The 26,843-nt window shown below is 39.7% G+C and overlaps 1 protein-coding gene across 16 annotated transcripts in view; it reads left to right on the forward strand.

Moving 5' to 3' along the window:
* Positions 1-26,843, forward strand: part of LRATD2 (LRAT domain containing 2) — a 714,718-nt gene that overhangs the window by 178,405 nt on the left and 509,470 nt on the right. The window contains exon 5 of one of the 16 annotated variants that reach the window (XR_009498445.1): positions 20,794-20,875. The exons of the other annotated variants lie outside the window; for them this stretch is intronic. The gene's annotated coding sequence lies outside the window, so the exon portion shown is untranslated. Of the gene's footprint in view, positions 1-20,793; positions 20,876-26,843 lie in introns of those variants that run through there. 16 annotated transcript variants of the gene reach the window in all.

The raw sequence follows: 26,843 nt of genomic DNA on the forward strand, positions 1-26,843 counted from the left end.
TTGGAAAATCAATGCATCCAATAAACCTTCATTAGGGATCAGTTATGTGCTAGGTGCTAGGGACCCAGAGTTTTATAGGAGCTCACTGAGCTAAGTATGGGATGGAGTATTTAAGGTGCTCATACTCTGGGGTGGAGTTGATGGGAGATAGTAAAATAGACAAATATAATATACTTAATGGGTACAACAAATAGCCTAAAAGGAGTAATCAAAACTGATTGCTGAGACTTTTCAGGCTATAAAAGACCACTGATAATACCTAACTGATCACATCAATTGCAAAAGATATTCTTTAGGTATTCCCTTTATTACATTACATTCAAGAGGCTCATTTGCATGTGAAAATTGACATCAAATATGGAGTCTGAAATGAGGGCAGGCCTGCATGTTCAAGCACTAAGCAAAATTCAATCCAGAGTGATCCATATTTCTTTAGGTAAGTTAGTTTTACTCTGCATGTATGCTTCTTACTAAGGCTAGGAAACACTGATGTCTGCCCTGGGCAGATGCCAGAGTCATCCTTCTGTACCTCTGAAAGAGCCAATACTGGTCTAGTCACTTGCTGTAAGTGTATGTTTCCAACAATTACCCCTTCCAAGAACTGTTCACTTTCTCCTCTGATGCTTCTTCACCAACCATTGGGTGTTTGGAAGGAACTAAATGACATAATTGTATTTTTCACAAACAAATGCCTTTTCAGAGAGCCATAAAATAGCAATTGCAGCATCACTGGAGCTATTCCTTGAGACGGTTGTTTTGTATTTTCAGTTTCTAAAGAAACAGATCAAGTTTTGAGCTTTGAATTAGTAAAGAAAACAGGCAAATTGCACTAGAGTCCACTCATAAAACTACTTCACTTAAAGGCCAATAACTGTGGAAAACGTTCTCTTCTAGATCTGTCAAAATTCAGGGCTACTAGCAAGATATTTGCTACTGACATGCTAAAAGGTGTGTGGGGAGAGACAGCCTTAATGTTCCTTTCGGATATTATAGCTGCGGCTATGCACACCCCAATAATGAGAGCTATGCTACAAACCTGGCTGCAGACACAGCTGTGAAACTTTGCTGGAAAAGCAGGCATGAAATCAGAATCCCTAGTTCTCCAAAAAGAGCTCTTTTGTTCCTCCATCCACTGGAGCAGGCTAATAAAACTAGCTCCCTTGGTGGCCAGAGAGTTAAAACTCCTTCCCCTTATAACTTAGCTGATGATCAGAAACACCAAAACCTTTGGGAGCATAAAGGGCAAATAGTCAATCAAAATCACCTTGACTCTTTGCAAAATTGTGAAGAAGGGTTAGCTGTTAAGGGTTAAAGTCAGAGAGACCTCATCTTCAACATAGACTCATATATTCTGTCCTAGAGAACCCACCGCAGTCTTGGCCATGCTCTGAATACAAGTGCGGGGATTTTAGACTCTACTAAGTAGGAGGGGAGGCAATTCAGGAAATGAGGCATGGAGTATTTCAGAACTGAAAGAGACCTTAGATGCCATCTCTTTATTATTCCTCTCATTTGAGAAGGAAGAAAACTGAGATCTAGAGAAAACAAGTGACAAAGATGGCCCACCTCTTCCCAGTTGCAGTGTAAGGTTAGCTGGGAGTTTCTCCTAGCCTTTGCGTGGGTACTGGGTATTGGGTATGTCTGGTGTGTTGGTCATGGGGTCCTTGAACATCAGGATTTCCATGAGTATGTTTTCCTTGGCTTTATTAGTTATTAGAATACAGCCAACGTACATAAATTAACCTTTACTGGGCTGGTATGTGCTTAGGGAAGGACAAGGGGCAATGCTGGGAGGTGGGTGGGAGAGAGAAGGGAGCTAAGTTTATGGATTCCTACATTTGGGGAAAACACCATGCAGAGAGGCTTGTGTACATCATCTCATTTCATCTTTACAACATCCCTGTCAGGGGCATATTTTATCTCCATCTGAAAAATGAGGAAACTGAAATTTTAAAAACTGAGCTAGCAAAAGGCAGAACTGGGATTTACAACCAGGTTTCTCAGGTTCTTTATCAGTTAGAGATCTTTTGGTTGCAAGTGACAGAAAACCCAAACCAAACTGTCATAAACCAAAAGAGATATGTTATCGTATGGAAGCGTTAAGGCCAGAAAGATCCCTGGCGTCAAGCTTGGCTGGATTGGTCATCTAGTCTCAGCCTCCCTTATCTCTCAGTTTTGCTCTCCTTCCTGTTATGTTTGTTCCCAAACTCAGGTTTGACAATAAGATCGTTGCCAGCAGTTCCAGGCCAGTATCCTCCCAAGTTCAAGTCCAGGAGAAAAGGAGAGATTTCTAAACAATTCCAGCAAATACCATATTGCATTTCATTGGCTCTGAATGAGTCACATGCCCATGAGAACCAATTACAGTGGCCAAAGTGATTACAGTGCTCTGATTGGCCAGTCCTGAGTTACATGACTAATGCTAGAGCCACAGGTGATGTTATACACCTGAGGCACACGGTCTGAGGATGGAGGGGCTAGTTCTCCACTCTGTTAGCAGAAGATGGGTGAATGGCTAAGAGGCAAAAACTGCAGCTGTCACTCAGGTTCGGAAGTCCGATGCCATTAATAAGATCCAAAAAAGAGCATGTAGAAGCAAACCGCTGGGGAAATATACTTGAGGCTTAAGAATGTAGTAAAACCTCCCTAATACAGCAGGATTGTGCACAACTGAGGAAGAGAAGCGGCAGTGTAATTTAACCCACTAAGTGTGGCATGGTGATATAATTGAATCAGAATGTGTAAGCTTAGAGACAAAAAAAACAAAACAAAACTGCTCTCACAAGTTTTATCAATTACCAGAGAGCTAGGATATTATACAAATGTTGACCAAATGGTAATATATGTACCTAATGTAAAGTCATTTCAGTTTCATTTCAGTATCATGTTAAAATAAATTCACTAGGTGGCCCATTGGATTTGAGTCATCAGATGGAATTCCACAAACACTTCCTGAGTACCTCAGTGTGCACTGTACTGAGTAGCAGGTAGGGAGAGAAGCTTCAGATGGAGGAGAACCCAAAACAAGAGAATGCATCAGCAAAGTCAGATGCTGGGAAAATTGGGCTGGAGGTGGTAGCAAGCAAGGAGGAGGGAGGCTTGGCTGTGCATCATGTGGGGCATATGGCAGACACTTGCAGCACTCCATCCATAGCCCCCCTACCTCAGCAGTTCATCACGGACCCTCCATGCTTCTGGCAGCTAGCTCCTGCATTTCCTTATCTTAGAGATTCCTTTTTCTGTAAGAGACTCTTTTGCTATGCGTGGCAGACCAGAAGAGCCAGAGAAGTAACTCCCGTGCCACCCCAGTCCTAGCAGCCCTCAGTCAGTGACGGGTGGGGATGGACGTCTAAACACCCCCAGCTCCCTTGTCCCTCTGGTAGGGTAACTCAGAGATGTTTCACACTGGCTCCTAGGGTTTCTCCAGTGGGATCAAGCTCCAGTCGCCTTCAGTGGTAGCAGGTTGATAATATATTGACTGTCTTCCTTTCCTTGTCTTACTTCTCCAACTTCCCTACTGGTCTTCATATCCTCAATAAGCTACTTGCACTCAATTCTTTGCTTCAGAATCTGCTTCTGGTGTAACAAAAAATTGGAGATGGAAATGGCTGCTCCTGAAGATGTGGATGTGTGAGTTATGGGTGAGGCGATGCCAAAGGACTGAGAAAGTAGACTTAATATTTCACCAGCTCAGAAATTCTGTGTGTATCTTCAGAGACTATATTGTGGTTTTCCAGAATTCCAAACGGGACTTTGTTGAGTGAAGGTATTGAAGGAGGGTAGCCTGGCCTGAAGCCCTTGAGAAGAAGTCAGAGAATCTCAGCAGTGGAAACCAAACTGACATCAGCCTCAACGCTGGACACTTCGCCTTGCCTTTTCTACCATGGCAGCCTTTCATGACTTTCTCTCTTCCTCACATACAGTGCCATTTCTTCCTTCCTTTTTTAAATTTTTAAATTTTATTTTATTTATTTTTTATACAGCAGGTTCTTATTAGTTATCTATTTTATACATATTAGTGTATACATGTCAATCCCAATCTCCCCATTCATCAAAGCACTACCCCCTCCCCACCACTTTCCCCCCTTGGTGTCCATACGTTTGTTCTCTACATCTGTGTCTCTATTTCTGTGCTGCAAACTGGTTCATCTGTACCATTTTTTTAGGTTCCACATATATGTGTTAATATACGATATTGTTTTTCTCTTTCTGACTTAGTTCACTCTGCATGACAGTCTCTAGATCCATCCACGTCTCTACAAATGACCCAATTTCGTTCCTTTTTATGGCTGAGTAATATTCCATTGTATTTATGTACCACATCTTCTTTAGCCATTCGTCTGTCAATGGGCATTTAGGTTGCTCCCATGACCTGGCTATTGTAAATAGTGCTGCAATGAACAGTGCAGTGCATGTGTCTTTTTGAATTATGGTTTTGTCTGGGTACATGCCCAGTAATGGGATTACTGGGTCATATGGTAATTCTATTTTTAGTTTTTTAAGGAACCTCCATACTGTTCTCCATAGTGGCTGTATCAATTTACATTCCCACCAAGAGTGCAAGAGGGTTCCCTTTTCTCCACACCCTCTCCAGCATTTGGTGTTTGTAGATTTTCTGATGATGCCCATTCTAACTGGTGTGAGGTGATACCTCATTGTAGTTTTTTTTTTTTTTAAATTAATTATTTATTTATTTATTTTATTTATGGCTGTGTTAGGTCTTCGTTTCTGTGCGAGGGCTTTCTCTAGTTGCGGCAAGTGGGGACCACTCCTCATCGCGGTGCGCGGGCCTTTCACTGTCGCAGCCTCTCTTGTTGGGGAGCACAGGCTCCAGACGCGCAGGCTCAGCAATTGTGGCCCACGGGCCCAGCCGCTCTGCGGCATGCAGGATCCTCCCAGGCCAGGGCTCGAACCCGTGTCCCCCGCATTGGCAGGCAGACTCTCAACCACTGCGCCACCAGGGAAGCCCTCTCATTGTAGTTTTGATTTGCATTTCTCTAATAATTAGTGATGTTGAGCAGGTTTTCATGTGCTTCTTGGCCATCTGTATGTCTTTGGAGAAATGTCTATTTAGGTCTTCTGCCCATTTTTGGATTGTGTTGTTTGTTTCTTTAATATTGAGCTGCATGAGCTGTTTATATATTTTGGAGATTAATCCTTTGTCAGTTGATTCGTTTGCAAATATTTTCTCCCATTGTGAGGGTTGTCTTTTCGTCTTGTTTATGGTTTCCTTTGCTGTGCAAAAGCTTTGAAGTTTCATTAGGTCCCATTTGTTTATTTTTGTTTTTATTTCCATTACTCAAGGAGGTGGATCAAAAGAGATCTTGCTGTGATTTATGTCAAAGAGTGTTCTTTCTATGTTTTCCTCTAAGAGTTTTATAGTGTCCAGTCTTACATTTAGGTCTATAATCCATTTTGAGTTTATTTTTGTGTATGGTGTTAGGGAGTGTTCTAATTTCATTCTTTTACAGGTAGCTGTCCAGTTTTCCCAGCACCACTTATTGAAGAGACTGTCTTTCCTCCATTGTATATCTTTGCCTCCTTTGTAATAGATTAGTTGACCATAGGTGTGTGGGTTTATCTGTGGCCTTTCTATCCTGTTCCATTGATCTATATTTCTGTTTTTTTGCCAGTACCATATTGTCTAGATTACTCTAGTTTTGTAGTATAGTCTGAAGTCAAGGAGTCTGATTCCTCCAGCTCCGTTTTTTCCCCTCAAGACTGCTTTGGCTGCTCGGGGTCTTTTATGTCTCCATACAAATTTTAAGATTTTTTGTTCAAGTTCTGAAAAAAATGCCAATGGCAATTTGATAGGGATTGCATTGAATCTGTAGATTGCTTTGGGTAGTATAGTCATTTTCACAATATTGATTCTTCCAATCCAGGAATATGGTGTATCTCTCCATCTGTTTCTATCATCTTTGATTTCTTTCATCAGTGTCTTATAGTTTTCACATACATGTCTTTTGTCTCCCTAGGTAGGTTTATTCCTAGGTATTTTATTCTTTTTGCTGCAATGGTAAATGGGAGTGTTTCCTTCATTTCTCTTTCAGATTTTTCATCATTAGTGTATAGGAATGCAAGAGATTTCTGTGCATTAATTTTGTATCCTGCAACTTTACCATATTCATTAATTAGCTCTAGCAGTTTTCTGGTGGCAGTTTTAGGATTCTCTATGTATAGTATCATGTCATCCGCAAACAGTGACAGTTTTACTTCTTCTTTTCCAATTTGTATTCCTTTTATTTCTTTTTCTTCTCTGATTGGCGTGGCTAGGACTTCCAAAACTATGTTGAATAATTGTGGCGAGAACGATGTTGGCTGTGGGTTTGTCGTATATGGCTTTTATTATGTTGAAGTAGGTTCCCTCTATACCCATTTTCTGGAGAATGTGTATCATAAATGGGTGTTGAATTTTGTCAAAAGCTTTTTCTGCATCTATTGTGATGATCATATGGCTTTTATTCTTCAGTTTGTTAATATGGTTTATCACATTGATTGATTTGCGTATATTGAAGAATCCTTGCATCCCTGGGGTAAATCCCACTTGATCATGGTGTATGATCCTTTTAATGTGTTGTTGGATTCTGTTTGCTAGTATTTTGTTGAGGATTTTAGCATCTATATTCATCAGTGATATTGGTCTGTAATTTTCTTTTTCTGTAGTATCTTTGTCTGGTTTTGGTATCAGGGTGATTGTGGCTTCATAGAATGAGTTTGGGAGTGTTCCTTCCTCTGCAATATTTTGGAAGAGTTTGAGAAGGATGGGTGTTAGCTCTTCTCTAAATGTTTGATAGAATTCACCTGTGAAGCCATCTGGTCCTGGGCTTTAGTTTGTTGGAAGATTTTTAATCACAGTTTCAATTTCATGACTTGTGATTGGTGTCTTCATATTTTCTATTTCTTCCTGGTTCATTCTTGGAAGGTTATACCTTTCTAAGAATTTGTCCGTTTCTTCCAGGTTGTCCATTTTATTGGCGTAGTGTTGCTTGTAGTAGTCTCTTTTGATGCTTTCTATTTCTATGGTGTCCATTGTAATTTTTCCTTTTTCATTTCTACTTTTGTTGATTTGAGTCCTTTCCCTCTTTTTCTTGATGAGTCTGGCTAAAGGTTTATCAATTTTGTTTATCTTCCCAAAGAACCAGCTTTTAGTTTTATTGATCTTTGCTATTGTTTTCTTTGCTTCTATTTCATTTATTTCTGCTGTGATCTTTATGATTCCTTTCCTTCTACTAACTCTGGGTTTTGTTTGTTCTTCTTTCTCTAATTCCTTTAGGTGTAAGGTTAGATGGTTTATTTGAGATTTTTCTTGTTTCATGAGATAGGCTTGTATTGCTATACACTTCCGTCTTAGAACTGCTTTTGCTGCATCCCATAGGTTTTGGATCATCGTGTTTTCATTGTCATTTGTCTCTAGGTATTTTTTGATTTCCTCTTTGATTTCTTCAGTGATCTCTTGGTTATTTAGTAAGGTATTGTTTAACCTCCATGTGTTTGTGTTTTTTACATTTTTTCCCCTGTAATTGATTTCTAATCTCAAAGCGTTGTGGTCGGAAAAGGTGTTTGATATGATTTCAATTTTCTTAAATTTACTGAGGCTTGATTTCTGATCCAATATGTGATCTATCCTGGAGCACGTTCCCTGTGCACATGAGAAGAAAGTGTAATCTGCTGTTTTTGGATGGAATGTCCTATAAATATCAATTAAATCTATCTGGTCTATTGTGTCATTTAAAGCTTGTGTTTCCTTATTTATTTTCATTTTGGATGATCTGTCCATTGGTGTAAGTGAGGTGTTAAAGTCCCCCACTATTATTGTGTTACTGTCGATTTCCTCTTTTAGAGCTGCTAGCAGTTGCCTTATGTATTGAGGTGCTCCTATGTTGGGTGCATATATATTTATAATTGTTATATCTTCTCCCTGGATTGATCCCTTGATCATTATGTAGTGTCCTTCTTTGTCTCTTATAACCTTCTTTATTTTAAAGTCTGTTTTATCTGATATGAGTATTGCTACTCCAGCTTTCTTTTGATTTCCATTTGCATGGAATATCTTTTTCCATCCCCTGACTTTCAGTCTGTATGTGTCCCTAGGTCTGCAGTGGGTCTTTTGTAGACAGCATATATATGGGTTTTGTTTTTGTATCCATGCAGCGAGCCCATGTCTTTTGCTTGTAGCATTTAATCCATTTACGTTTAAGGTAATTATCAATGTGTATGTTCTTATGACCATTTTCTTAATTGTTTTGGGTTTGTTTTTGTAGGTCCTTTTCTTCTCTTGTGTTTCCCACTTGCAGAAGTTCCTTTACCATTTGTTGTAGAGCTGGTTTTGTGGTGCTGAATTCTCTTAGCTTTTGCTTGTCTGTAAAGCTTTTCATTTCTCCGTCGAATCTGAATGAGATCCTTGCCAGGTAGAGTAATCTTGGTTGTAGGTTCTTCCCTTTCATCACTTTAAATATATTGTGCCACTCCCTTCTGGCTTGTAGAGTTACTGCTGAGAAATCATCTGTTAACCTTATGGGAGTTCCCTTGTATGTTATTTGTTGTTTTTCCCTTGTTGCTTTCAATAATTTTTCTTTGTCTTTAATTTTTGTCAACTTGATTACTGTGTGTCTCAGCCTCTTTCTCCTTGGATTTATCCTGCCTGGGACTCTCTGTGCTTCCTAGACTTGGGTGGCTATTTCCTTTTCCATGTTAGGGAATTCTTCAACTATAATCTCTTCAAATATTTTCTTGGGTCCTTTCTCTCTCTCTTCTCCTTCTGGGACCCCTATAATGCGAATGTTGTTGTGTTTAATGTTGTCCAAGATGTCTCTTAGGCTGTCTTCATTTCTTTTCATTTTTTTCCCTTTATTCTGTTCTGCAGCTTTGAATTCTACCATTCTGTATTCCAGGTCACTTATCCGTTCTTCTGCCTCAGTTATTCTGCTATTGATTCCTTCTAGTGTATTTTTCATTTCAGTTATTGTATTGTTCATTTCTGTTTGTTGTTTAATTCTTCTAGGTGTTTGTTCTTTAGTTCTTCTAGATGTTTGTTAAACATTTCTTGCATCTTCTCCATCTTTGCCTCCATTCTTTTTCCGAGGTCCTCAATCGTCTTCACTATCATTATTCTGAATTCTTTTTCTGGAAGGTTGCCTGTTTCCACTGCATTTTGTTGTTTTTCTGGGGTTTTATCTTGTTCCTTCATCTGGTACATAGTCCGCTGCCTTTTCATTTTGTGTGTCTTTCTGTGGATGTTGTTTTCCTTCCACAGGCTGCAGAGTTGTAGTTCTTCTTGCTTCTTCTGTCTGCCCTCTCGATTTCTTCTTTCCTTTATGTGCTGTTGCTTGTGGGTTTTTTCTTCCTGCCTGGAGAGTAGTTATTCCCTTCTTGGACTTGTAATATCCCTCTTTAAAACTCAACTCTTCACTCTTTCCAGAGCAGTTCATGCTTTCCTGTCTAAGAGCACCTCCATATTGTATCGATTTACTATATTCCACCTCTGCTGTCTCCAAATGGTCCCATCACCAGCTTGTGAAAGTCAGGAGGGCATGAGGTCTGTTCATCTCAGAATCCTCACCCTCAGCATGGACGTTTAGTACACCTCACTAAATATCAAGTGAAAGAAAGTGGAGTGGGGAGAAAGAGTTAAGTGTTCCAGCAGCCTGCAAAATTAGGGGGACAAGGAGTTGCACACCCTTGAAACAGAGTTAGCAGCATGGCAGAATAGAAAGCATTTTTTTTAAAATTATTTGCTTTATTTATTTATTTATTTTTAAATTTTATTTATTTATTTATTTATTTATGGCTGTGTTGGGTCTTCGTTTCTGTGCTAGGGCTTTCTCTAGTTGCGGCAAGCGGGGGCCACTCTTCATCGCGGTGCACGGGCCTCTCACTATCGCGGTCTCTCTTGTTGCCGAGCACAGGCTCCAGACGTGCAGGCTCAGCAATTGTGGCTCACGGACCTAGTTGCTCCGCGGCATGTGGGATCTTCCCAGACCAGGGCTCAAACCCGTGTCCCCTGCGTTGGCAGGCAGATTCTCAACCACTGCGCTACCAGGGAAGCCCAGGAAGCATTTTTTGATTTTACTGCTGGAGGCATATGCATTGCGGACTTGGAGAACTTTTAGGGAGGGAGTCAGAAGAAGAAGAGGCATAGGAACAGGAGGGCACAACATCTGTTTAGGAAAGAGCAAGCTGCTCAGCCTGGCTGCAGTGTGGGTGAAGGCCAGAGGAAAGGGAGATGAGGCTAGGCATGATGGAACTTGAGGCATGGACCATGGACCAACAGCAGGCATCAACCAAGAGTTTGTAAGGAATGCAGAATCCAGACCCACTGAAACAGAATCTGCATTGTAACAAGATTCCCAGGTAATTCGAATCACATTGAAGTTTGAGAAGTGCTAGGGAGTCATTGCAGATTTTGGAACCAGGATGTACTCAGACAGAGTAAACAAGGTCTCTCCATCATCTGGGCAAAGCAGCACACCTGAAATTGCTGACAGCCTTAAGCTTCTTTCCACTTCTCTTCCTAATAAAGCCAGAGATGAACTTCACTGCACGCTATCAATGACTTGCTTTGCCACCTCCTTCCCTTTATAGATGGCTTTTATGTGGGAAGCTATCTGACAGGATGGAATGGTGCTGTGCAACAGTGTCTTCTGAGTGTAGGGAGAGGTGTGTCTCTTCTCATTCTTCCATCCTGCTCTCCCTGTTCATTCTCCCCTCCCCCAAGTCTTCCTTCTTTCCTCATTAACTGCATGGAGAACACTCCTCATGCATTCCAGGGATCTAGAGAAGCTAAGGATCAGATGAAATGAACAAAAGTCTATTAAAAGAAAAGAAATATCCAAATTGACCTATTTTACACTTAAAGTATTTAAATTTATATTCTTGTTTCAGAGACTAAGCTAACAGAGTAAGAGTTCTAACATTGGATTTTTAGACTAACGATGATTTTTCAAAACTGTTTTAAAATTTACTTTAGTATTTTCCAAACTGTATACTTATACTTGGCTTCCCCTTATTCTTGGAAAATTACCACCTTTCCATAGCTGTTTTACACATGGGCAGGTGAATTCCTCAGGAAATTTACCAGAGGCGAAATATCAGGTGATATTATGACAATATCTTGATATATTTTTCCATTGTTTTATTAATCCGAGGGCTCATATAGCATCTCCATGTGACCAAATAACAATTATAATTTTGTTGTCATGTTGGCTACCTGCACAATGTTAAGCATGGCTGCAAAGATCTTTTTCTTAGCAGCATTAAAAAAACTATCACTTTATTCTGTCTTTGTCAAAATAACTTTGGGCTATATCTGTAGGAGGCCATCTACAAGTCAATTACCCAGCTACCAGGAAATAGATATACCCACTTGGATCAGAGTAATCGAAATCTCCAATTTGCATCCAGATGTTTCTGTGTGGAAGCTGCCTATGACCAGGAAATATGTGCAGTGCAGATCAACAACTCAACAGGATAGCATTATTTTAAATGCATGGTTTCCCATGTACTATTTAAAGAGTGAATTGTATTGTTTAATATCTTGCACATAGTAGGGGCTTGGTGAGCATTGTTGGGATGTAGGCATAAATAGAGCAGGCTTGAAAACAGCACATCTATCATCCACTCTTTATATCTAGTCGGTGCTTTCTTTGAATAGCCTGCATTGATTTGAGTACACATAACCATTGTGTGACTTGATTTTAAGTGCCTTTAAACTTAAATAATGATGCTCTATGGGAATATGCAAATGAGATTCAGTTGAAGATCATGAATGTTGATAATAGGAGAATTAATTAAGTCATGGGAACTATCTTTGCCACTAATTCCACGTGATAGACTTGGGCTGATTACCCTATTTGAACATATTGCTGGAATTTAACGCAGTGAGAGTTTTCTAATCTGAAATACAGAAACTCTTTCCATTTCAAACTAGACAAGGGTAGTTTGTGTTTGCAAAGGGGAGCGGATTCATGAAGGAGATGCTGAGTGAGTCCTCCCAATGCGGAGGGTTTCTGGATGGAACTCTGGATGGTTGGCAGGATGTCAATGTCTGACCAAGCAAAGAAGGGAAGACAGCTGAGAAATCAGTAGAATATAGTACAAGGAAAGGGAAATTCATTAGATTCCTTCTCTGGTAGGTTGTGGTTTGTGGATTTACAAATGAAGCCCTTTTGGTGGAGTACATATAATCCCAATTAATTAAAACCCTTAATGAAGCCTTCATTTCTAGGTGGAAAAGAAAGCACACAAGCTTTGAGTGAGACAGACCAGGATTCTAACTACACGCATGCAACTAACAAGATCTCTCTGAGCCTCTGTTTCCTTGTTTGTAAAGTGGTGTTGTTGTAAATATTAAATAAGATAACATATGCAAACATTTGTTACTGCAAATGCCTGGCACATGCTAATAGCAATGTTGATATTTATTCCCCAAAGGGAAATTCCTAGGATTTGAGCTAGGACGTAAGGCTTTAATACTTTCCTAGGCAAGCTATGTGGTATCTCTCTGCTTTGGTTTTCTTACCAAAAAAATGTGGGAAATGGTAATACCTATTTTATAGGATTACTTTTAGAAATAGCTGAGAAAATACATGTAAAACAATGACAACAGTTTCAGGCATATAGTAAGTGACTGATAATATTGAATGTTTTAATTATTATTACATACTTTTTTTTTTAAGATTGATTGATTAATTGATTGATTGATTGCTCTGTTGGGTCTTCGTTTCTGTGCTAGGGCTTTCTCTAGTTGTGGCAAGCGGGGGCCACTCTTCATCGCGGTGCGCGGGCCTCTCACTATCGTGGCTTCTCTTGTTGCGGAGCACAGGCTCCAGACGCGCAGGCTCAGCAGTTGTGGCTCATGGGCCTAGTTGCTCTGCAGCATGTGGGATCTTCCCAGACCAGGGCTCGAACCTGTGTCCCCTGCATTAGCCGGCAGATTCTCAACCACTGTGCCACCAGGGAAGCCCTATTATTACATACTTTTGACAAACTTAGCCATAAGAAAATCAATATGAATCCACAGAAATTTTAATAGCAGTAGTTACCATTAACTGAGTGTCTGCCATGTTGGAGGCATTGTAAGTATATTTCGATTTAGTTTTCACAACCACACAGCTAGAGAGGTGTTATTATTCCCACTTTACGTAAGTGTAATCTGAGGCTCTGAGTAGTTACACAATTTATCTGTAACTACAGAGCAGTTAAGACAAGCTGAGATTTCAGACTTCCTTCTAATTCCAAAGCCAATGCTCTGTCTGCTATACCACATGCATAAGTGTGACTCTGACTGGATAAGGAAGCATCATGACTTATGCGTACTCTGCTTTGTAAGTGAAGGGTAGCAGATAATTTCTGGAAAGAATATTTAATATAGGACAGAGAAGAGAATGTGCCAGCCCTGTGCACGTGGAAGGCATGTGTGTGTGAGGTTGGGATTGGTGAGGATAAGAACAAGGGAAGGTAAAGGAAAAGACGAGCATTCTTAAAACAAACTAGGTCTGTATATAGTGATATTGGACTAAATATACCGTCGTGAACTATGTGCCTTACGGTGTAGCTTAGTGATTAAGAGGAGGCTCTGGAACCATTTGGGACCTTGTCTGGGTTCAAATTCTAGCTTTGCTTCTAACCAGGGATGTAGTCTTGAACACGTTATTTAACCTCAGCTTCCTTTTCTGTAAAATGAGAATAGAACCCTAACCATCATTAGAATTATCTCAGTAAATACCAATGTCTGCCTCACCTCTAAGAAATTCTTATTTTTTAGTCGGGCATGGAATCCAGGCATAGGCATTTTTAAAACTTTGTGATTTTAATATGCAGTCAGGGTTTACCCTCAACAGTTGAGCATTAGAATGTAAGTTCTTTGCTGATAAGATCATCCTTATTCCATAGTTATGGCCCCAGAGTCTAGTTCACTGTCCAGTACACATTAATACTCAACAAAAGTCTGATGAAATATGAAGAGATGAATGCATGATTGGACTTAGATTCAACTCTGAGGTTTGACTACGTCCAGTGCTCATTCTATACTCTAGAATGCAGCTCCTTGGAAATTTGTAGACGACTGCTATTCTCCCCAAACAGTATGACTCACCCTCAGTTCTTTACATAATCTAAACCAAACTGGCTTAAGTAAAAATACGAATTGATTGACTTACTAAATTGAAGGATGGTCCAGCTTCAGGCATGGTAGAATTCAGGAGCACAGATAACCTCATTAGGGCTCTGCTTTTCTCCTTCCCTCTTTGGGCTCCTCTACTCCATTAGACTCCTTCCTCAGAAGGACTGTTCCCCTGAGGTGTCAGCGTAGCGCCCCTTGTGTCTACTTAGCTCAGAGCTCTGTGTTAGTTGTGCCATCCCAGGAGCCAGGGGGTAGGAACTCAATCAGAGGCCATGCTCTTCCCAAAAGAGAATCAGAGTTTCACTATCAAAGAGGAACAATGGCTTCTTGAGCATTAAATCCAACAAAATAGATGGAAATATCTAGAACTTGACTGTCTATATGGTTTTTAGAAGAAAGAAGAGCATTGTAAAAGGAATCTACCTCTCTTCTTCTGAGAAGCCCTAATTCCAGAAGTGTACCATTATGATGCACAATGATAAACGGTTGTTCCCTGTGGTAAGTCACTTTCATTCAGTGTCCTTGGTATCTGACCCATTCTCTCATCCCAAAGACTATCACCTTTGATTATACCATATTACCCATCTCCTAGATCAGTGGTTCTGAAAATAACCAGGGGTGATTTTGTCCCCCAGGAGATAGTAGGCAATGTCTGGAGACATTTTTAGGTGTCATATATTGGGGGATGGCTGCTACTGGCATCTAGTAAGTAGAGACCAGGGATACTGCTAAACATCCTATAATGCACGAAATAGAATTACTCACAATAAAGAATTACCAACCTAAAATGTTAATAATGCCAAGGTCGAGAAATCATGAACTAGATAATTATAGTAGTTTCCTAATAGTTTTCTGTACTTTTATTCTCTTCCCCCAAGCTTTCCACTACTGGATCACTGAAGTGATTTGTATAAAGCACAAACCGAATGATACTATCCTCCTACTTAAGAAACTTTGATCACAGAAAGTGCAAATTATTTAATATGATTCAAGGACTTTGAAAATCTGGCTCCATCTGGACTTTCAAACTTTCCTTATATGATGCCCCCTATACAGTGTACACTTAACCACCTCAGATGTTTCCTCTGTCTTACATAACTCTGTGTCCACGTACATTTGACCACACCAGGCATTTTTTTCTTTTGCATCTTGATGGTGTTTCTCCGTACCTGCATTGCTGTTCCCACTTTCACTCCTCATTTTTCTATTACTCATGCATTTGTTCATTGGGTATTTATTGAACGGCTGTCTTGGTCCAGGCACTGTACTACGTCATGCAGATACAGTGATGAGTAAGGCAGCTTCACTTGCTTCTCTTATGGAGTTTAGCAAGGTAAACAGATAAGTGATGTGATAATGGGAAAAGTACATCTGGAATATGTAACCTGGCTGAGGGCTGGTACTGGAGAAAGCTTCCAGGAGGAAGTGTCTTTTAAGCTGAACTGCAAAAGTGGTTAGAGTTAGCCAGGAGTTGGCCAGGTAAACAGAGTTGAAAGTGTCTTTACCAACCTACTCAAACATCAAGGTATAGTTCAGATGTTAACTTCTACCAAGAGCCTTCCAGATTTCCCTGATGGAGATTAACGTCCTACTGTTTGGCTGTCATAGCACTTTTGAGGTCTATTATAATACTTATCACCATCTGCCTTGCATTATGTATTCATGGTAAACATGATAATTGGACTCATGGTAAATATTTAAATTGAAAATTGCCATACTTTACAAAGGATTCATAAGCAATGTTCTCTTATCTTGGAATGACAGTTTGAATGCTGTGGAATACATTTTTCTCCCTCACCAGTGAAACGGCTCTACCAAGCACCACACATGTATCTTTAGAAGAAGGTTACTCTGGTGTGTGGTGTTGAAATTGGACCCTGAGAAGTAGAGGGAGCAGCGTGCACACCAAAGTTCAGGCTTTTCTGTAAGTGAGGTAAAGCCCCAGTCCACATACTCATTCATTCATTCATTCATTCAGTGACTATTTCTTGAGCACCTATACTGTACCAACCGGCAACATTAGGTCCTGAGAATATATTGCTGAGCCAAACTTACACAGTTCTTATCCTATGTCTAATAGAGGACGGACATTAAGCAAAGAATCACGCCAATAGCTGTTGACTTACTAAATGTAATGGGTCCAATGAAGGACCCATCCAATTACAAACAAATGGTTCCATTGAAGGATACTTTGAAGGAGTCTGACTAAGGGATTGACCTGGTGTGGAGGATGAAGAAGAAAGTGACCCTGGAACTAAAGTCTCAACATTAACAAATTTAGCTAGTGATGGGGAGGGAAAGAAAGAGAATATCAGGGAGAGGAAACAACATGAGCTAAAGAAGGAGCATTCACAGAAGGAGCACTGTGAATCAGGAAAATTGAAAGAGGGCCAGTGTCTATGCAAGAAATTCAAGGAGGAGTGAATCATGAGATGAGGCTGGGAAGCTGGGGGAGGGCAGTATACAGGGCCTTTCAAGCCATGTTAATGTTTATGGCTTTTATCCTAGGAGCAATGGGAACCCATTGGATGATTTTAAACAGAGTGACATAATCAGATTTGCATTTTAAAAGATCACTCTGGCTACAATGTGTGGAGAACCAGAAATTGTACCTGTAATGGGCCCTGAAAACTTGTTTCATTAATGACCCTCATAAGGGATAAACAGCAGAGTGTGACATGTTTGATAAATTAGCTGCCAGTCATTTAATATGGCCATAGCAGCAGCAAACCCTAACTCTTGCTGTTGAAGAGAAAAGGAGTCTGAAAGGAAGGTGGGAAATTAAAAGAAAACTGAATAATTGTTCAACTCTCAGAGTCGCTTTTCCCTAGTAGCAGTAGTAGTAGAAGACACAGTAAGAAAGTCTAAGCCTATATCTTACAAGCAGGAGATAGAAAAAGGACTCTATTCTGAGACAGTGGTTTTAATGCATATTTACTACATCCTTGGGGGTCCCCAATGGCCATGCACTTTAAGGGTGTTGTCAACACTGGTGCTGACCATGGAGTTTAAGGTTTATATGGGTTTGTCTGTACCTCAGGATAATACAGCCTCCGAGCTTGAAGGTTCCTCAAGAGCCTTGAACCATATTAATGGAGAAATCATGACAATGGGTAGAAGTTTGTCACTTAAAAGAGTCCATTAGAAGGAAATAAGACTTCGAGGGCGGGAAGGTAGAAGAATGTGCTTCTTTGGGCTTAGTGTGAGTAATATAGCAGGAGACACAAAGATTGCCCTTGCCAAATGATTTTTGCTGAATCCCTTGTCAGGAAACAAGGCTGGGGCTCAGAAAACAGGAGCAAGGTCACAGCAAAGGGTAATGGAAAGAAACCCCGGTTCCAGGCCTGAGAAGCAGGGAGGGATGAATTATCAGGCTCCATCTATGGCCCAGCTGGGAGTGGAGATGGAATCGGCAGTCATCCTGCCCTGATCTCATACTCCATTTCAGTTCATTTACATTAACATCAAATGGAGGGCTGCAGTATGTCCACGGGAAACCAAAGTCACTTAAATATCCATGGCTGCTTCTTGACACTTAGCCAAAAGCGAGACCATACGGAAGACATGAGTGGCAAATCCGCTACACATAGAATGTACAAGATTTAGAGAATGATGAGCACATATATTTGTAAACATGCATCTGCACATATCAAAATGCACACACATATATGCTGCCATATACCTAATCGTACTTGTTCACAGGCCACATGCATATGCAAACTCATATGCACGTGTGCGTATATATACATATATGCACATGTAACAGTGAATGTGTAGAAGAGTACACATATTAGAATATACTATGTATATGCACACATATATACATAAAGATAGATGTATAGATAAATAAATACACATGTTCACATATGATATATACATATACATGCACACATATGTAAATACCCCAGTATAAAAAATCATGAGCTGAACTGACTAGGCTTGGGTCCATTCTACATGGAAAGAAAGTTGGATCTGAAAGAATGCCAGAGCCAGACCTGGCTTTAGGCCCTGGCTCACATGCACCCAGTGTTCTGCACAGGTCGGATCTTCCTCTGAACCTCAGTTCTGTGCTATTGTTTATCTATTTTATTTTATTTTATTTTTGCATATAAGAAGCTCCATGTATCAGGATTGTCACAGAAGCTCAAAGAGATTCCCAGAAGAAACGTCATTTGTTGAAGCGGGTGACCCGTCACCCAATTTGATTCCCTATCAAAGGCAGAGAAAATTGCATCAGAAAAGGGATGAGTGTATAACATTAAGAAATTGATTTTGGGTTCTTCTTAGAATGCCTGGGAGTTAAAGGAGGAAAGAAAGCTATGCACCATACAGGCATACCTCACTTTATTGTGCTTCGTATATATTGTGTTTTTTCCAAATCGAAGGTTTGTGGCAAGTCTATCCGTGCCATTTTTCCAACAGCATTTGCTCACTTTATGTCTCTGTGTCACATTTTGGTAATTCTCTCAATATTTCAAATGTTTTCATTATTATGATATCTGTTATGGTGATCTGTGATGAGTGATCTTTGATGTTACTACTGTAATTGTTTTGAGGTGCCACGAACCATACCTGCATAAGATGGAGAACTTAACTGATAAATGTTGTGCATGTTCTGACTGCTCCATCCACTGGCCATTCCCCCATCTCTCTCCCTCTCCTCAGGCCTCCCTGTTCCCTGAGATGCAACAATATTGAAATTAGGCCAATTAATAACCCTAAAACGGGCTCTAAGTGTTCAAGCGAAAGGAAGAGTTGCACATCTTTCACTTTAAAATCAAAAGCTAGAAATATTTAAGCTTAGTGAGGAAGGCATGCTGAAAGCCGAAATAGGCCAAAATCTAGGCCTCTTGAGACAAACAGTTAGCCAAGTTGTGAACGCAAAGGAAAAGTTCTTGAAGAAAATTTAACAGTCAACACATGAATGATAAGAAAGTGAAACAGCTTTATTGCTGAATATGGAGAAAGTTTTAGTGGTCCGGATAGAAGATCAAACCAACCACAACATTCCCTTAGGACAAAACCTGATCCAGAGCAAGGCCCTAGCTGTCTTCAATTTCATGAAGTCTGTAAGAGGTGAGGAAGCTGCAAAAGTGTAAAGCTAGCAAGTTGGTTCATGAGATTTAAGGAAAAATCCACCCCCATAACATAAAAGTGCAAGGTGAAGCAGCAAGTGCTTACTTATGTAGAAGCTGCAGTAAGTCATCCAGAAGATCTAGTTAAGATAATTAATAAAGGTGGGTATGCTAAAAAACAGATTTTCAATGTAGATAAAACAGCCTTATTTTGGAAGAAGATGCCATCTAGGACTTTTATAGCTCAAGAGGAGAAGTCAATGCCTGGCTTCAAGGCTTCAAAGGACAGGCTCACTCTTTTGTTAAGGACTATTGCAGCTGGTGACTTTAAGTTGAAGCCAATGTTCATTTAGCATTCCAGAAAATCCTGGGACCCCTAAGAATTATGCTAAATCTACTCTGCCTGTGCTCTGGAAATGGAACAACAAAGCCTGGTTTAGAATATGGTTTACTGAATTTTTTTTTTAATTAATTAATTAATTTATTTTTGGCTGTGCTGGGTCCTCGCCTCTGTGTGAGGGCTTTCCCTAGTTGCGGCGAGCAGGGGCCATTCTTCATCGCGGTGCATGGGCCTCTCACTGTCGCGGCCTCTCCCGTTGCGGAGCACAGGCTCCAGACGCGCAGGCTCAGTAGTTGTGGCTCACGGGCCCAGTTGCTCCGCGGCACGCGGGATCCTCCCAGACCAGGGCTCGAACCCGTGTCCCCTGCATTGGCAGGCAGACTCTCAACCACTGCACCACCAGGGAATCCCTTACTGAATATTTGAAATCCACTGTTGAGACATACTGCTTAGAAAAAAAATTCCTTTCAAAATATTACTGCTCATTGACAATGTACCTAGTCACCCAAGAGCTCTGATGTGGATGTACAAAGAGATTAATGTTGTTTTCATGTCTGCTAACACAACATGCATTCTGCAGCCCATGGATAAAAGAGTAATTTTGAATATTAAATCTTATTATTTAAGAAATTCATTTCACAAGACTATAGCTGCCATACATAGTGATTCCTCTAATGGATCTGGGCAAAGTAAATTGAAAACCTTCTCGAAAAGATTCATCATTCTAGATGCCATTGAGAACATTCGTGATTCATGGGAAGAGGTCAAGACATCAACATTAACAGGAGTTTGTAAGAAGTTGATTTCAACCCTCATAGATGACTTTGAGGGGGTCAAGACTTTAATGGAGGGAGTAACTGCATGTCTGGAAATAGCAAGAGAACTAGAATTAGAAGTGGATCCTGTAATTACATCCAATTCAGATGTAACTGAATTGCTGTGATCTCGATAAAATTTGAAAGGATGAGGAGTTGCTTTTCTTATGGATGAGTGACGAAAGTGGTTTCTTGAGATGGAATCTACCCCTGGTGAAGATGCTGTGAAGCTTGTTAAAATGACAACAAAGGATTTAGAATATTACATAAACTTAGCTGATAAAGCAGCGCCAGGATTTGGGAGGATTAACTCCAATTTCGGAAGACGTTCTACTGGGTGTAAGACGCTGTCAAACAGCACTGTATGCTGCAGAGAAATTGTTTATAAAGGGAAATATCAATCATTGCAGCAAAGTTCACTGTTGTTTGTTTTATTTTAAGAATTGTCACAGCTGCCCCAATCTTCAGCAACCACCACCCAAATCAGTCAGCAGCCATCGACATTGAGGCAAAACCCTCCACTGGAAAAAAGGTTACAACTTGCTGAAGATTCAGATGATGTTTAGCTTTTTTTAGCAATGAAATATTTTAAATTAAGGTATGTACTTTTTGTAGACATAATGCTATTGAATGCTTAATAGACTATAGGATAGTGTAAACATAACTTTTGTATGCACTGGGAAACGAAAAAATTTGTGTGACTCACTTTATTGTGATATTCTCTTTGTTCTGGTGGTCTGGAACAGAGTCAGCACTATCTTTGAGATCTGCTTGTATTTTTTCTTTTTTAAAGTCCTGGGGAAATGGTTCGGTTGTTTATTTTTTTGAATTTTTGAATTTTATTTTATTTATTTTTTTATACAGCAGGTTCTTATTAGTTATCCATTTTATACATATTAGTGTATACATGTCAATCCCAATCTCGCAATTCATCACACCACCACCACCACCCCGCCACTTTCCCCCCTTGGTGTCCATACGTTTGTTCTCTACATCTGTGTCTCTATTTCTGCCTTGCAAACCAGCTCATCTGTACCATTTTTCTAGGTTCCACATACATGCATTAATATACAATATTTGTTTTTCTCTTTCTCACTTCACTTTGTATGACAGTCTCTAAATCCATCCACGTCACTACAAATGACTCAATTTTATTCCTTTTTATGGCAGAGTAATATTCTATTGTATATATGTACCACATCTTCTTTAGCCATTTGCCTGTCGATGGGCACTTGGCTTGCTTCCATGACCTGGCTATTGTAAATAGTGCTGCAATGAACATTGGGGCGTATGTGTCTTTTTGAATTGTGGTTTTCTCTGGGTACATGCCCAGTAGTGGGATTGCTGGGTCATATGGTAATTCTATTTTTAGTTTTTTAAGGAATCTCCATACTGTTCTCCATAGTGGCTGTATCAATTTACATTCCCACCAACAGTGCAAGAGGGTTCCCTTTTCTCCACACCCTGTCCAGCATTTATTGTTTGTAGATTTTCTGATGATGCCCATTCTAACTGGTGTGAGAATGGTGTAACTCATTGTAGTTTTGATTTGCATTTCTCTAATAATTATTGATGTTGAGCAGCTTTTCATGTGCTTCTTGGCCATCTGTATGTCTTCTTTGCAGAAATGTCTATTTAGGTCTTCTGCCCATTTTTGGATTGTGTTGTTTGTTTCTTTAATATTGAGCTGCATGAGCTGTTTATATATTTTGGAGATTAATCCTTTGTCCATTGACTCGTTTGCAAATATTTTCTCCCATTGTGAAGGTTGTCTTTTCATCTTGTTTATGGTTTCCTTTGCTCTGCAACAGCTTTTAAGTTTCATTAGGTCCCATTTGTTTATTTTTGTTTTTATTTCCATTTCTCTAGGAGGTGGATCAAAAAAGATCTTGCTGTGATTTATGTCAAAGACTGTTCTTCCTATGTTTTCCTCTAGGAGTTTTATAGTGTCCAGTCTTACATTTAGGTCTCTAATCCACTTTGAGTTTATTTTTGTGTATGGTGTTAGGGAGGGTTCTAATTTCATTCTTTTACATGTAGCTGTCCAGTTTTCCCAGCATCACTTATTGAAGAGACTGTCTTTTCTCCACTGTATATCCTTGCCTGCTTTTTCATAGATTAGTTGACTATAGGTGCATGGGTTTATCTCTGGGCTTTCTATCCTGTTCCATTGATCTGTATTTCTGTTTTTGTGCCAGTACCATATTGTCTTGATTACTGTAGGTTTGTAGTATAGTCTGAAGTCTGGGAGTCTGATTTCTCCTGCTCCATTATTTTCCCTCAAGACTGCTTTGGCTATTCGGGGTCTTTTGTGTCTCCATACAAATTTTAAGATTTTTTGTTCTAGTTCTGTAAAAAATACCAATGGTAATTTGATAGGGATTGCATTGAATCTGTAGATTGCTTTGGGTAGTATAGTCATTTTCACAATATTGATTCTTCCAATCCAGGAACATGGTATATCTCTCCATCTGTTTCTATCATCTTTGATTTCTTTCATCAGTGTCTTATAGTTTTCACATACATGTCTTTTGTCTCCCTAGGTAGGTTAATTCCTAGGTATTTTATTCTTTTTGTTGCAATGGTAAATGGGAGTGTTTCCTTCATTTCTCTTTCAGATTTTTCATCATTAGTGTATAGGAATGCAAGAGATTTCTGTGCATTAATTTTGTATCCTGAAATTTTACCAGATTCATTGATTAGCTCTGGTAGTTTTCTGGTGGCATCTTTAGGATTTTCTATGTATAGTATCATGTCATCTGCAAACAGTGACAGTTTGCCTTCTTCTTTTCCAATTTGTATTCCTTTTATTTCTTTTTCTTCTCTGATTGGCGTGGCTAGGACTTCCAAAACTATGTTGAATAATAGTGGCGAAAGTGGACATCCTTGTCTTGTTCCTGATCTTAGAGGAAATGCTTTCAGTTTTTCACCATTGAGAATGATGTTTGCTGTGGGTTTGTCATATAAGGCCTTTATTATGTTCAGGTAGGTTCCCTCTATGCCCACTTTCTGGAGAGTTTTTTTATCATAAATGGATGTTGAATTTTGTCAAAAGCTTTTTCTGCCTCTATTTAGTTGATCATATGGTTTTTATTCTTCAATTTGTTAATATGGTGTATCACATTGATTGATTTGTGTATATTGAAGTATCCTTGCATCGTGGAATAAATCCCACTTGACCATGGTGTATGATCCTTTTAATGTGTTGTTGGATTCTGTTTGCTAGTATTTTGTTGAGGATTTTTGCATCTATATTCATCAGTGATATTGGTCTGTAATTTTCTTTTTTTGTAGTATCTTTGTCTGGTTTTGGTATCAGGGTGATTGTGGCTTCATAGAGTGAGTTTGGGAGTGTTCCTTCCTCTGCAATATTTTGGAAGAGTTTGAGAAGGATGTGTGTTAGCTCTTCTCTAAATGTTTGATAGAATTCACCTGTGAAGCCATCTGGTCCTGGGCTTTAGTTTGTTGGAAGATTTTTAATCACAGTTTCAATTTCATGACTTGTGATTGGTGTCTTCATATTTTCTATTTCTTCCTGGTTCATTCTTGGAAGGTTATACCTTTCTAAGAATTTGTCCGTTTCTTCCAGGTTGTCCATTTTATTGGCATAGTGTTGCTTGTAGTAGTCTCTTAGGATGCTTTGTATTTCTGCAGTGTCTGTTGTAACTTCTCCTTTTCCGTTTCTAATTTTATTGATTTGAGTCCTCTCCCTCTTTTTCTTGATGAGTCTGGCTAATGGTTTATCAATTTTGTTTACCTTTTCAAAGAACCAGCTTTTAGTTTTATTGATCCTTGCTATTGTCTTCTTTGTTTCTATTTTGTTTATTTCTGCTGTGATCTTTATGATTTCTTTCCTTCTACTAACTCTGGGTTTCGTTTGTTCTTCTTTCTCTAATTCCTTTAGGTGTAAGGTTAGATGGTTTATTTGAGATTTTTCTTGTTTCTTGATGTAGGCTTGTATTGCTATACACTTCCCTCTTAGAACTGCTTTTGCTGCATCCCATAGGTTTTAGATCATCCTGTTTTCATTGTCATTTGTCTCTAGGTACTTTTTGATTTCCTTTTGATTTCTTCAGTGATCTCTTGGTTATTTAGTAAGGTATTGTTTAACCTCCATGTGTTTGTGTTTTTTACGTTTTTTTCCCTGTAATTGATTTCTAATCTCATACCATTGTGGTCAGAAAAGATGCATGATATGATTTCAATTTTCTAAAATTTACTGAGGCTTGATTTGTGACCCAAGATGTGATGTATCCTGGAGAATGTTCCATGTGCACTTGAGAAGAAAGTGTAATCTGCTGTTTTTGGATGGAATATCCTATAAATATCAATTAAATCTATCTGGTCTATTGTGTCATTTAAAGCTTGTGTTTCCTTATATCTTTTCATTTTGGATGATGTGTCCATTGGTGTAAGTGAGTTGTTAAAGTCCCCCACCATTATTATGTTACTGTCGATTTCCTGTTTTATAGCTGTTAGCAGTTGCCTTATGTACTGAGGTGCTCCTATGTTGGGTGCATATATATTTATAATTGTTATATCTTCTCCGTGGATTGATCCCTTGCTCATTATGTAGTGTCCTTCTTTGTCTCTTGTAACCTTCTTTATTTTAAAGTCTATTTTCTCTGATATGAGTATTGCTACTCCAGCTTTCTTTTGATTTCCATTTGCATGGAATATCTTTTTCCATCCCCTCACTTTCAGTCTGTATGTGTCCCTAGGTCTGAAGTGGGTCTTTTGTAGACAGCATATATATGGGTTTTGTTTTTGTATCCATGCAGCGAGCCTGTGTCTTTTGGTTGGAGCATTTAATCCATTCACGTTTAAGGTAATTATTGATATGTATATTCCTATGACCATTTTCTTAATTGTTTTGGGTTTGTTTTTGTAGGTCCTTTTCTTCTCTTGTGTTTCCCACTTGCAGAAGTTCATTTAGCATTTGTTGTAGAGCTGGTTTTGTGGTGCTGAATTCTCGTAGCTTTTGCTTGTCTGTAAAGCTTTTCATTTCTCTGTTGAATCTGAATGAGATCCTTTCCGGGTAGGGTAATCTTGGTTGTAGATTCTTCCCTTTCATCACTTTAAATGTAACATGCCACTCCCTTCTGGCTTGTAGAGTTTCTGCTGAGAAATCAGCTGTTAACCTTATGGGAGTTCCCTTGTATTTTATTTGTTGTTTTTCCCTTGGCTGCTTTCAGTAATTTTTCTTTGTCTTTAATTTTTGTCAACTTGATTACTATGTCTCGGCATGTTTCTCCTTGGGTTTATCCTGCCTGTGACTCTCCGTGCTTCCTGGACTTGGGTGGCTATTTCTTTTATCATGTTAGGGAAGTTTTCGACTATAATCTCTTCAAGTATTTTCTCGGGTCCTTTCTCTCTCTCTTCTCCTTCTGGGACCCCTATAACGTGAATATTGTTGCATTTAATGTTATCCCAGATGTCTCTTAGGCTGTCTTCATTCCTTTTTATTCTTTTTTCTTTATTGTGTTCCTTGGCAGTGAATTCCCCTATTTTGTCTTCCAGGTCACTTATCTGTTGTTCTGCCTCAGTTATTCTGCCATTGATTCCTTCTTGTGTATTTTTCATTTCAATTATTGTATTGTTCATCTCTGTTTGTTTGTTCTTTAATTCTTCTAGGTCTTTGTTAAACGTTTCTTGCATCTTCTCGATCTTTGCCTCCATCCTTTTCCCGATGTCCTGGATCATCTACACTATCATTATTCTGAATTCTTTTTCTGGAAGGTTGCCTATCTCCCCTTCATTTAGTTGTTTTTCTGGGGTTTTATCTTGTTCCTTCATCTGGTACATAGCCCTCTGCCTTTTCATCTTGTCTGTCTTTCTGTGAATGTGGGTTTTGTTCCACAGGCTGCGGGATTGAAGTTCTTCTTGCTTCTGTTGTCTGCCCTCTGATGGATGAGGCTATCTAAGAGGCTTGTGCAAACTTTCGGATTGGAGGGTCTGGTGGTGGGTAGAGTTGGGTGTTTCTGTGGTGGGCAGAGCTCAGTAAAAATTTAATCCCCTTGTCTGCTGATGGGTGTGGCTGGGTTCCCTCCCAGTTGGTTGCTTGGCCTGAGGCGACCCAACATTGGAGCCTACCCGGCTCTTTGGTGGTGCTAATGGAGGACTCTGGGAGGGCTCACGCCAGGGAGTACTTCCGGAACTGCTGCCAGTGTCCTTGTACTCACGGTGAGCCACAGCCACCCCCCGCCTCTGCAGGAGACCCTCCAACACTAGCAGGTAGGTCTGGTTCAGTCTCCTATGGGGTCACTGCTCCTTCCCCTGGGTCCCGATGCGCATACTGCTTTGTGTGTGCCCTCCAGGAGTGGAGTCTCTGTTTTCCCCAGTCATGTCGAAGTCCTGCAATCAAATCCCACTAGCCTTCAAAGTATGATTCTCTAGGAATTCCTCCTCCTGTTGCTGGACTCCAGGTTGGGAAGCCTGACGTGGGGTTCAGAACCTTCACTCCAGTGGGTGGATTTCTGTGGTATAAATTT

Source organism: Balaenoptera ricei, chromosome 17 (assembly GCF_028023285.1).
Source record: "Balaenoptera ricei isolate mBalRic1 chromosome 17, mBalRic1.hap2, whole genome shotgun sequence".
Taxonomy (NCBI): Eukaryota; Metazoa; Chordata; class Mammalia; order Artiodactyla; family Balaenopteridae; genus Balaenoptera; species Balaenoptera ricei.